This window comes from Leucoraja erinacea, chromosome 18 (assembly GCF_028641065.1).
Source record: "Leucoraja erinacea ecotype New England chromosome 18, Leri_hhj_1, whole genome shotgun sequence".
Taxonomy (NCBI): Eukaryota; Metazoa; Chordata; class Chondrichthyes; order Rajiformes; family Rajidae; genus Leucoraja; species Leucoraja erinaceus.
In genome coordinates, this window is record NC_073394.1 from 38,684,966 (window position 1) to 38,696,830 (window position 11,865).

The window sequence follows — 11,865 nt, forward strand, 5'->3', positions numbered from 1 at the left end:
TATATGTTTGGGTGTCTCGAGAGATCGTGTCTGCTGCTGCTTTGATGATGTCTGACAAATGTAAATAATTTATCCAAAAAAAAAGAAAAAAAAAGACATGTACAGTCTAGTGTAAAGTTTGTAATTGAACATAAGAGAAAAAAAAACTCCATCACCATGTTCCTCATGTTCTGTTCTTTATACAGTACAAAAGACAACCTTGTTTGTTGGGATAATGTAAAACCTTCTCGATTATGTTCAATGTCCGTCATTTTTTTTCCTCTGCTTGGTATTATTCATAATGTAAATCAGCCTTTTATTTTCCGCAGTATTGATGTGAGGTAAAGTTTTTAAAAATAATAACTAGGGTTAAATTTATTTTAGCGGTACTGTTAGTCTGAACTCCTCTGCCTCCACTATATTTGAAATAATAAAAATTCTGGATGATACAAACACTAGTCAAAAGACAACCAACCTGTTATTTTCTGGAGTTTTCAGGCACCTTATCAATGAGTACAATTTCAAAAAAAACGAATACTTGGGTAACAATCTGAGCGTTTTATTTCTACATATAATAAACATGAGAAGACAGGGATATGGCGTGTTATTGAGTGTGTTTCTGAGACTAAGTTCATTGACCTCAAAGCTGCCTCTCTCCCTTTCTTTTTCGCTCTCTCTATATAGGTATAAATATAAATATATATATATATATACATACACATAAATATATATATATTCACCATCACTCCATCTTTTGTACTGCTGTTGACACTTAATTAAAGATACATTTTGTTTTATGAGGCCTGTGTTTCTTCTATGATTTATCGAGGGATTCATTTATGATTGTTGTTTACTTTGAGTTTGAAAGAGAGTGTTAATAATAGAGCAACACAGAATGTGTTGGAGGAACTCAGCGAGTCGGGTAGCATTCGTGGTAGGAATGGGCAGATGAAGCTTCGGAGTTTCCGGAGAAGGGTCCCAACCTGCAACGCTCTTCGTCCATTCCCTCCACGAGTGCTGCTTGAGTTCCACCATCACTTTCTCTTTAGCTCAGGATTTCAGCATCTGCCATCCCTTGTGCCTCCTTACTAATATATTCAGGGATTTTATTTATTCAGTTATCAAATTTGTTTGCACATTGCTTCAATTTAAGCATTGTAAAATGCCCATTTGAAAAATCGATGATCCATGAAATTAGACATTTACAAAGACATTTTAAACGAGCTGATCATAGTTTTGCCCACTCGGTTTTCTGAGGTATTAAATGAACCTGGTCTAATTTTTCAACTAGGTGAATCGATCACCTAGTGGATTTGGAAAGATGCCTCTTAACAAGTAACATGCATTTGTACAATACTTTACATTAAAATGGAGCACATAATAGGTAGAAAAGTGGCTGATGCTAAACTAAAATAAATTAAGAACAAGACCAAAAGTAGAGGGACATTTTTAAATGGAGGTTTTTATAGGAACAATGTGCATTAGGGGAAAATAAAGCCTATCTTTTAACTGCACTTTAAAATCATTTTTCTAGATTTGCCTTTACCATTTGAAATGTTACAATTTCTTGCCAGAGGGAAGAGCCCAAACAGTTTGCATCTCGGAAAGTGCCCCCCTGACGTGAGAGTTAACCCTTTATAAACACTTCAATGCTTCCTCTGGGACATTGGTGACACAAAACTCTTTCTTTAAAACTGTAGAATGTAAAACAAAAACACAAAGTACTGGAGTAACTCAGCGGGTCAGCCAGCATCTCTGGAAGACATGGAAAGGCAATGTTTTGGATCGGGACCCTTCAAACTCTCATCCATGTCCCTTCCCATGTCTTTCAGAGGTGCTGCCTAACCTATTGAGTTATTTCAGCGCTTTGTGAATGTTTTTGTAAATCAGCATTTGTGCCTAAACTGTACAATGTTTGATCATAATTTTTTCTGAATTGTTTTTAAACTAATTTGTCCACATTCAATGATATTGCTGTGTCAAATTCTATTTTAGGCTGCACATTAGAAAATCAAGCCTGATAGTTCCTTTTCAACTCTACCTGAGAACCTGTGGCAGTTACAGTCGCATTTGTGTCACACCTGGCTGTTAGTTCTACAGCCACAAGGTGCGATGACGGAGCATGATATGAGGTGGGAACTGTGAGGCTGAACACTTGGATTCCAATGAATGCTACAGCCAGGATTAACCATTGAGTGATGCAGCATGGAAACAGGCCCTTCAGCCCAACTCGCCATGCTGACCAACACTAATCCCATCACTAATCCCATTTGCCCACGTTTGGCCCATATCCCTCTAAACCTTCCTATCCATGTACCTGTCTAAATGTCATTTAAATGTTGTTATAGTACCTTCCTCAACTACCTCCTCTGGCAGATACACAAAAATGCTGGAGAAACTCAGCGGATGCAGCAGCATCTATGAAGCGAAGGAAATAGGCGACGTTTCGGCCCGAAACGTTGCCTATTTCCTTCGCTCCATAGATGCTGCTGCACCCGCTGAGTTTCTCCAGCTTTTTTGTGTACCTTCGATTTTCCAGCATCTGCAGTTCCTTCTTAAATACCTCCTCTGGCAGCACGTCCCATGTGAAAAAGTTGCCTCTCAGCTTCCTATGAAATAGAATTCCCCTCAACCCTTATAAAATGTCCTCTGTTTTTGATTCCCCTACTCTGGGTAAAATACTCTGTGCATTAATCCTATCTGGTGCCATCATGATTTCATAGACCTCTATGAGATCACCCCTCAGCCTCCAGCGCTCCAGGGAATAAAGTCCTCGCCTGCCCAACCTCTGCCTATAGCTCCAGCCCTCAAGTCCAGGCAACATCCTCGTAAATCTTCTCTGCGGCCTCTCTAGCTTAATGTCAGTAATTGGACATGAAGGTGCAGAGAGGTTTGCACAGAGTGAAGGGTGAAGGAAAGTGGTAAAATCAACATTCAGCGCATAGCAATAAATTAATCTGCCCACAGGTAAGCAACCAGTTTGTATCAGCTATTTAAGATGTCATTCAATTTATTTTTCCATCAACTTCGCCGAAAAGTCAAATCTGTAAGACAGAAAGCTGATTGAATTCCATCAATTTTCCACCTGACTGATTCAGCTCAAATTACTCTGCAAAATTAATACCTGCATCCCCTCATAGACCATAGAACAGTACAGCACAGGAACTGGCCCTTCGGCCCACAATGTCCATGCTGTACATGAGGTCAAGTTAAACTGATCTCATCTGCCTCTACGTGATCCACATCCCTCCATTCCCTGCACTTTCATCTGCCTGTCTAAAAGCTTTGTAAGTCCCAGTGTCGTATCTGCCTCCGCCACCACTCCTGGCAATGTGTTCCAGGACCTCTCTACACTCTGTGTCAATGAAAGTGCCCCACACATCTCCATTAAACATTGCCTCTCCCACCTTATATCCATTTCCTCTAGTGTTGGACATTTCCACCCTGGGAAAAGGTTCCTACTGTCTACCCTCATCATTTTATATACTTCTATCAAGTCTCCTCTCAACCCCCCGATGTTCCAGGGAAAACAATCCAGGTCTATCCTACCTCTCCCTGTAGCTGTAACCCAAGCAGCATTCTGGTATACCTCCCCTGCACCCTCTCCAAAGCCTCCACATCTTTCCTGTGAAGGGGCGACCAGAACTGCCAGCAATACTCCTAATCCAGCCTAACCAAAGTCCTACAGATGTGCATCATGACTTCCTAACTTGTTCACAACTAGTACTCAATGGGCCTTGCAATGAAGGCCAGCATACCATACGACTTCTAGAAACATAGAACATAGAAAATAGGTGCAGGGGGAGGCCATTCGGCCCTTCGAGCCAGCACCGCCATTCATTGTGATCATGGCTGATTCTTTACCACTGTATCTACTTGCACTGCCAGCTTGAACAATTGATGAACTTGCATTCCAAGATCCATCTTCACTTGTTATTGATGCGTTGAAAATGTACGGCTTGTAGCCACAATCCCAGTGATATTGCCCACAATAGGTTGTGGAATTGGCCATCGATACATTGAAGGCAATAGCATGGTGACTTACACCCGAAAGGGTGGCACGGCGGCACAGCGGGTAGAGCCGATGACTCACTGCAGCGAGTGACCTCGGTTCGATCCTGACCACGGGTGCTATCTGCGTGGAGTTTGCACGTTCTCCCTGCGACTGCATGGGTTTGCTCCAGGTTCTCCGGTTTCCGGTTAGGTTATTGACCGCTGTCTAATGTGCAGGGAATGGATGATAAAGTAGGAATAACAAGGACTCAGTGTACAAATGGTGGACAGTTGTGCAAGCAAGACTTTTGTGAGGCCACCCTTGTAATTTTGTGTTCAGTTTGGTCACCCTGCTATAGGGTGGTCAAGCTGGAATAGTGCGGAGAAGATTTTGGAGGCTGTTGCTAATACTCGAGCCTGAGCTACAGGGAGAGGTTTGGCAGGCTAGGACTTTATTCCTTGGAGCACAGGAGGATGAGGGATGATCTTATAAAAATCATGAGAAGAGTAGATAGTGTGAGTGCACAGTCTTTTACCCAGGATAGTGGAATCAGGAGCCAGAGGACATATGTTTAAAGTAAGAGGGGAAAGATTTAATAGGAACCTGAAGGACAACCTTTCCAGACAGTGGGTGTATGGAACGAGCTGCCAGAGGAGGTAGTTGAAGCAGGTATTATAACAACTTTTAAAAGATATTTGGACAGGTACATGGATAGGAGTTGTTTAGAGGGATGTGGGCCAAACGCAGGCAGGTGGGCCGAATGTAGATGGGGCATCTTGGCCAGTGTGGGCAAGTTGAGCTGAAGGGCCTGTTTGCGTGCTGTATATGTCCATGAGTGTCGCTAAAAAAACTGTTAACAAGGCTTTTGATTTGATCCCTTATCCAACCGTAACTGAAAAGTATTTTATACAAATACAACCTCAGTAAGCGAACTGATTATTCCACAGATGGGCACAAAATGCTGGAGTAGGTTTTACCTTGGTAAGAGACAGACCGGCTATTCAATAGACAGCGCCTACAGTGTACATGCACCACAGGACTCTGAGAACATTCTTATGTAACAAGAAAGGAAAGGATTAGCAAATGTTAATGTGCGTCCCTTCTAGATTGAGGAACATAATTTATAATATAGAAACAGAAGGGGCAAGAAAAGTTAAACATGTTCCATGCACCCAGGCACCTACCGTTAATAATGGTTTAGGAGTGGATAGGAAGGGACTGCAGATGCTGGTTTAAACCAAAGAAAGCTGGAGTAACTCAGCGGGACAGGCAGCATCTCCGGAGGGAAGGAATAGGTGACGTTTCGGGTCGACAGCCTTCTTCATTATACTATAGTTTTTACCATGCAACGTAAGGTGCACAAAGGCTCCTAAAACACTTGATATAGAGTGTGAATGTCTGCGGAGAGTGCGCTGGTTTACACACATTTAGACAGTTCTGCCACTTTGTATTTGAACACAGCCACTACCCTTCTCCTTTGATGGGTTGACAACCATGTTGCTACAGTAAATAAATAATTTGCCATCTCCATTAATTAGTGCATCAGCAGCACAGTTGAAAACACTTCAAGCCTTAATTTAACACTTTGCATTAGAAACTGGTCAAAAGTGCCCTTTCTGTGGTACTGACAGCTGATTTTAAAAAAAATCTGTTATTCATGAACAACCTGGTTGAGATACGTTTCTTCTGCTGTCTCAATGTGACAGTGCCAGAGGTCCAAGAGTGAAAGATCAGCACATAACAAATGCCTTCACTAACGTAATGAATACAAAGAATCATGTTAATGAAGTCGAAGGTAGACAAAAATGCTGGAGGATCTCAGTGGGTGAGGCAGCATCTATGTTGAAAAAGAATAGGCAACGTTTCGGGTCGAGAGCCTTCTTCAGACTGATGTCGGGGGGGGGGGGGGGGGCGGGAAATAGAAAGGAAGAGGCGGAGACAGTAGGGGGAGCTGGGAAGGGGAGGGGAAGGAGGGAGAAAGCAAGGACTACCTGAAATTTGTGAAGTCAATGTTCATACCGCTGGGGTGTAAACTACTCAAGCAAAATATGAGGTGCTGTTCCTCCAATTTGCGCTGGGCCTCACTCTGGCCATGGAGGAGGCCCAGGACAGAAAGGTCAGATTCGGAATGGGAGGGGGAGTTGAAGTGCTGAGCCACCGGGAGATCAGGTTGGTTATTGCAAACCGAGCGGAGGTGTTGGGCGAAGCGATCGCCAAGCCTGCGTTTGGTCTCGCCGATGTAGAGAAGTTGACACCTGGAACAGCGGACACAGTAGATGAGGTTGGAGGAGGTGCAGGTGAACCTCTGCCTCACCTGGAAATACTGCTTGGGTCCTTGGATGGAGTCAAGGGGGGAGGTAAAGCGACAAGTGTAGCATTTCCTGCGGTTGCAAGGGAAAGTGCCCGGGGAGGGGGTGGTTTGGGTGGGAAGGGACGTACGGCTTCACTAACGTAATGCAAACAAAGAATTTCCTACATGCCAGGATCTCACTACAGAGCATAATTCAGTGGTATAAATATTGATTTCTCTAACTTCAAGTAACCCCTGATTTCCCTCTGACTCGACCCTCCTCCACCCAAGTCATACCAGCTTCAAAGTCTCATTTTCACCTCGACCACAGTTAACAATGGCCTGTTTCCTTTCTCATCATTACTTTCTAGCATATCTTTCATTCATTTGTTCTATATCTCTCTACACCATCTATATCTCTCGTTTCCCTTTCCCCTGAATGTCAGTCTGAAGGAGGGTCGCGACCCGAAATGTCACCTATTCCTTTTCTCCAGAGATGCAGTCTGACCCGCTGAGTTACTCCAGCTTTTTGTGTCTTTCTACAGTTTAAACCAGCATCTGCAGTTCCTTCCTACACGTTATTTAATACTGATCCCATCAGCTTCCTTCTGTAGAGCTCTGTTATGGACATTGCTGTCTGTGCAGAGTTTATACGTTCTCCCTGTGACAGCGTGGGTTTCCTCCGGGTGCTCCAGTTTCCTCCCACATCCCTAAGATGTGCTGATTTTTAGGCTGATTAGCCTGCAGTAAATTGTCCCTAGTGTATAGGATGCGAAAGTGGGATAACATAGAACTAGTGTATAGATGTAAGAAAGAACTGCAGATGCTGGTTTAAATCAAAGGTAGACACACAATGCTGGAGTAACTCAGCGGGTGAGGCAGCATCTCTGGAGAGAAGGAATAGGCGACGTTTCGGGTCGAGGCCCAAGGGTTACTAGTGTATAGGTGATACTAGTGTAAAGCGTGGACTCGGTGGGCATTAAGGTCCTGTTTCCATGCTGTATCATTAAACTAAAATATATGCCTCATTTTATCTAATCTGTTTGAACAACATGCAAAACAAAGCTTTTCACCATACCTTGGTACCAGTGACAACAAATAAACCTAAACCTAAACATATCCCTGGACAGGTATATGCAGGGTGACTTGGACAGGTTGGGGAAGTGGGCAGATGCATGGCAGATTAAGTTTAATATGGATAAATGTGAGGTTAACCACTTTGGTAGCAAAAACAGGAAGGCAGATTACTAGCTAAATGGCGTCAAGTTGGGAAAAGGGGAAGTACAATGGGATCTGGAGGTTCTTGTATATCAGTCTATGAAAGTAAGCATGCAGGTACAGCAGGCAGTGAAGAAAGCGAATGGCATGTTGGCCTTTATAACAAGAGGAATCGAATATAGGAGCAAAGACGTCCTTCTGCAGTTGTACAGAACCCTAGTGAGACCACACCTGGAGTATCGTGTGCAGTTTTGGTCCCCTAATTTGAGGAAGGACATTCTTGCTATTAAGGGAGTGCAGCGTAGGTTTACAAGGTTAATTCCCAGGATGGTGGGACTGTCATATACTGAGAGAATGGAGCAGCTGGGCTTGTACATTCTGGAGTTTAGAAGGATGAGAGGATATCTCTCATTGTAACATATAAGATTGTTAAGGGTTTGGACACGCTAGAGGCAGGAAACATGTTCCTGATGTTGGGGGAGTCCAGAACCAGGGCCCACAGTTTAAGAATAAGGAGTAAGCCATTTAAACCAGAGACGAGGAAACAGAGTGGTGGGTCTGTGGGATTCTCTGCCTCAGAGGGTGGTGGAGGCAGGTTCTCTGGATACTTTCAAGAGAGAGCTAGATTGGGCTCTTAAAGATAGCGGAGTCAGGGGATATGGGGAGAAGGCAGGAACGGGGTACTGATTGGGGATGATCAGCTGGCTCAAAGGGCCGAATGGCCTACTCCTGCACCTATTGTCTTGTCTATTGTCAGTCACCTTGAAGCTCAAATGGATCTGCAACAGGTCCATGAAGCTGGCGTCTGAACCATTATTCCACACAAGAGTCACAAGCTAACCTCTAGCTTACATCTCATCATTCACTGTGTGGTGGCTGGCACTCTTAAAAACAAGTAGAAACAAGGAACCACAGATGCTGGTTTACAAAAAGATGACATGAAGTTCTGGAGTACCTCAGCAAGTCAGACAGCATTTCTGGAGAACATGGATAGGTGACGTTGACATTTCTAGGCTTCCCCCCAGTCTGGTTTCAGTAAAAACACTGAATCAAGCACTTGAAACAACTACATTTTATTTGACCAAAAGCGTGACACAGATCACACACTGTACTTATCCCACCGCGGGTTTGATCCTCGCGTCTGTCTGTCTAGGCCCCCTAGGCCTCGCTCTGACAGAGGTTTACGCGGTCCTGAGCGCTCTTCCAGAAGATCGACGCTGAGCCTCGTGATCGTGGACTTCTATATGTCAAGGGACATTGAGGGGCCGAACTATATTGGGGGTGGTCTCTCAATAACCCAATTACAGATATCGATTAACCCCATACATAACAGGCATTTCCCTAACCCAATGATACAACAGTTCAATACATTGTATTCACAATGGACTTAGAGATGAAGTCAACTTGGAAATATTTACCCTGATTAACAGAAAACTCAAACAAGGCTCAACACCTCATCCAATCAACACTTGGCAAAGTTAGACTCTGCAACATTATTTACAACTATTTACAAGGTGTATGTTTGGGTTGCAGCCATCCAATCCATTCTATGCATTTTGCACCAGATTGACAGGGTTTGCAGAGCCTCCCATTCTTTGCTTGCAAATTGTATCTAAGCTCCAGACACTCTTGCACCTCTCTGCAGCCTGTCCTAGCTCTGCAGAGACTAATTCCAATTTGACAAAATCTCCAAGCAACCCGGAAACTTAACCCCATTTTGAATTCCTAGCTGGTCCAATTTAGCCAGGATTAACAACGTTTCCAATCGGGACCTTTTATCAGACGGTTTCAAAAAGGAGTGTGGGAGATGGGAGAAGGGGGCATCACTGGGCAGTGTCGACCCCTTACCAGAGAGAAAGGTCCAGAGGTGGAGGGGACAGAAGAAGATCTCAACATCATGGCCAGCTTGGTACTCGTTGAGGTGTGGCCATGGGGGTACAAAGGTAAGGCCTCTCTACTGAAGACCAACCAGGACATTCGTGCTATTGGGGGAGTGCAGCGTAGGTTTGCAAGGTTAATTCCCGGAATGGCGGGACTGTCATATGCTGAGAGAATGGAGCGGCTGGGCTTGTACACTCTGAAGTTTAGAAGGATGAGCGGGTAACTTATTGAAACATATAGGAATGTTAAGGGTTTGGACATGCTAGAGGCAGGAAACATGTACCCGATGTTGGGGGAGTCCAGAACCAGGGGCCACAGTTTAAGAATAAGACATAAGCCATTTAGAACGGAGACGAATAAACACTTTTTCTCACAGAGAGTGGTGAGTCTGTGGTGAGGGCGGTGGAGGCAGGTTCTCTAGATGCTTTCAAGAGAGAGCTAGCTAGGGCTCTTAAAGATAGAAGAGTCGGGGGATATGGGGAGAAGGCTGGAATGGAGTACTGATTGGGGATGATCAGCCATGATCACATTGAATGGCGGTTATGACTCGAAGGGCCGAATGGCCTACTCCTGCACCTATTGTCTATTGTATCGGGTAGAGGGAGGACAGGGAGGATGGTGAAACCTCGTCAGGGGTTTATAGTTTAATTCAATGTCACGACTACCGAGCTACAGTGAAAAGCATTTGTTGCGTGCTATCCAGTCCGCAGAAAGACAATACATGATTACAATTGTGCAATTTCCAGTGTATAGATACATGATAAGGGAATAACATTTAGTTCAAGGTAAAGCCAGCATAGTCCGATCAAGGATAGTGTGAGGGTCACCAGTAAGGTAGATAGTAGTTCAGCACTGCTCTCTGGTTGTGGTTGGATGATTCAGTTGCCTGATAACAGCTGGGAAGAAACTGTCCATGAATCTGAAGGTGTGCGTTTTCACACTTCTCTACCTTTTCCCCAGTGGGAGAGGGGAGAGGGTGAGGGCTGGGGTCAGAGAGAAGGGCAGAGGAGTGGAGGGTGGAGGTACCGTGGGGGGATGGTGGGGGCTCGGAGTGATGGGGCTACAGGGATAGTATAGAGATGGTGCTGGGAGAAGTAGAATGGTTGGAAAGGGGGGAAGGGCAGCAGGACCCAATGGTGCTGTTAGAGTTATAGTCTTGCAGGATTGAAACAGGCCCTTCAGCCCAACTTGCCCACACCGACTAACATGTCCCATCTACACTAGTCCCACCTGCCTGCGTTTGGCCCATTTCCCTCTAAACCCATCCTATCCATTAACTTGTCTAAATGTTTCTTAAGCATCACGATAGTACCTGCCTAAACTACCTCCTCCAGCAAATCGTTCCAAAACCCACCACCCCTTGTGTAAAAAAAGTTTCCCCTCACCTTAAACTTATGTCCTCAGGCTCTTGATTTCCCCACTCTGGGCAAGAGACTGTGCATCTACCTAATCTATTCCTCTCGTGATCTTATGAGGTGAGAGGGGCAAGGTTTTAATAGGGACCTGAGGGGCACAGATGCTTGTGGTGGGCATATGGAACGAGCTGCCAGAGGAGGTAGTTGAGGCAGGTACTATAACAGCATTTAGAAGACATTTTGACAGGTACATGGATAGGAAAGGTTTAAAGGGAAGACACAAAGTGTTGGAGTAACTCAGCGGGACAGGCAGCATCTCAGATGAACACGTGGAGGTGATGATTTGAGTTGGGACACTCAGCACTTTTAGTTTAGCTTAGTTCAGAGATACAGCCCGTCAGATTTACTAGAATGTTGGCTGGGTTTCAACAACTAAGTTACAGAGATAGGTTGAATAAGTTAGGTCTTTATTCGCTGGAGCGCAGAAGGTTAAGGGGGGACCTGATAGAGGTCTTTAAAATGATGAGAGGGATAGACAGAGTTGATGTGGACAAGCTTTTCCCTTTGAGAATAGGGAAGATTCAAACAAGAGGACATGACTTCAGAATTAAGGGACAGAAGTTTAGGAGTAACATGAGGGGGAACTTCTTTACTCAGAGAGTGGTAGCGGTGTGGAATGAGCTTCCAGTGGAAGTGGTGGAGGCAGGTTCATTGGTATCATTTAAAAATAAATTGGATAGACATATGGATGAGAAGGGAATGGAGGGTTATGGTATGAGTGCAGGCAGGTGGGACTAAGGGAAAAAAAAGTTGTTCGGCACGGACTTGTAGGGCCGAGATGGCCTGTTTCCGTGCTGTAATTGTTATATGGTTATATGGTTATATGGTCATCCCACTGAGTCCGCATCAACTAGTGACCCCCACACACTAACACTACCCTACACATACTGGGGCCAATTTTACATTTATACCAAGCCAATTCATCTACAAACCTGTACGTCTTTGGATTGTGAAAGAAAATCAAAGATCTCGGAGAAAACTCATGCAGGCCACAAACTCCGTACACACAGCGCCCGTATTCAGGATCAAATCCGGGTCGCAGCGCCAGAGACTTGGGTTTAATCCCGACTACGGGTGCGCTCTGCACT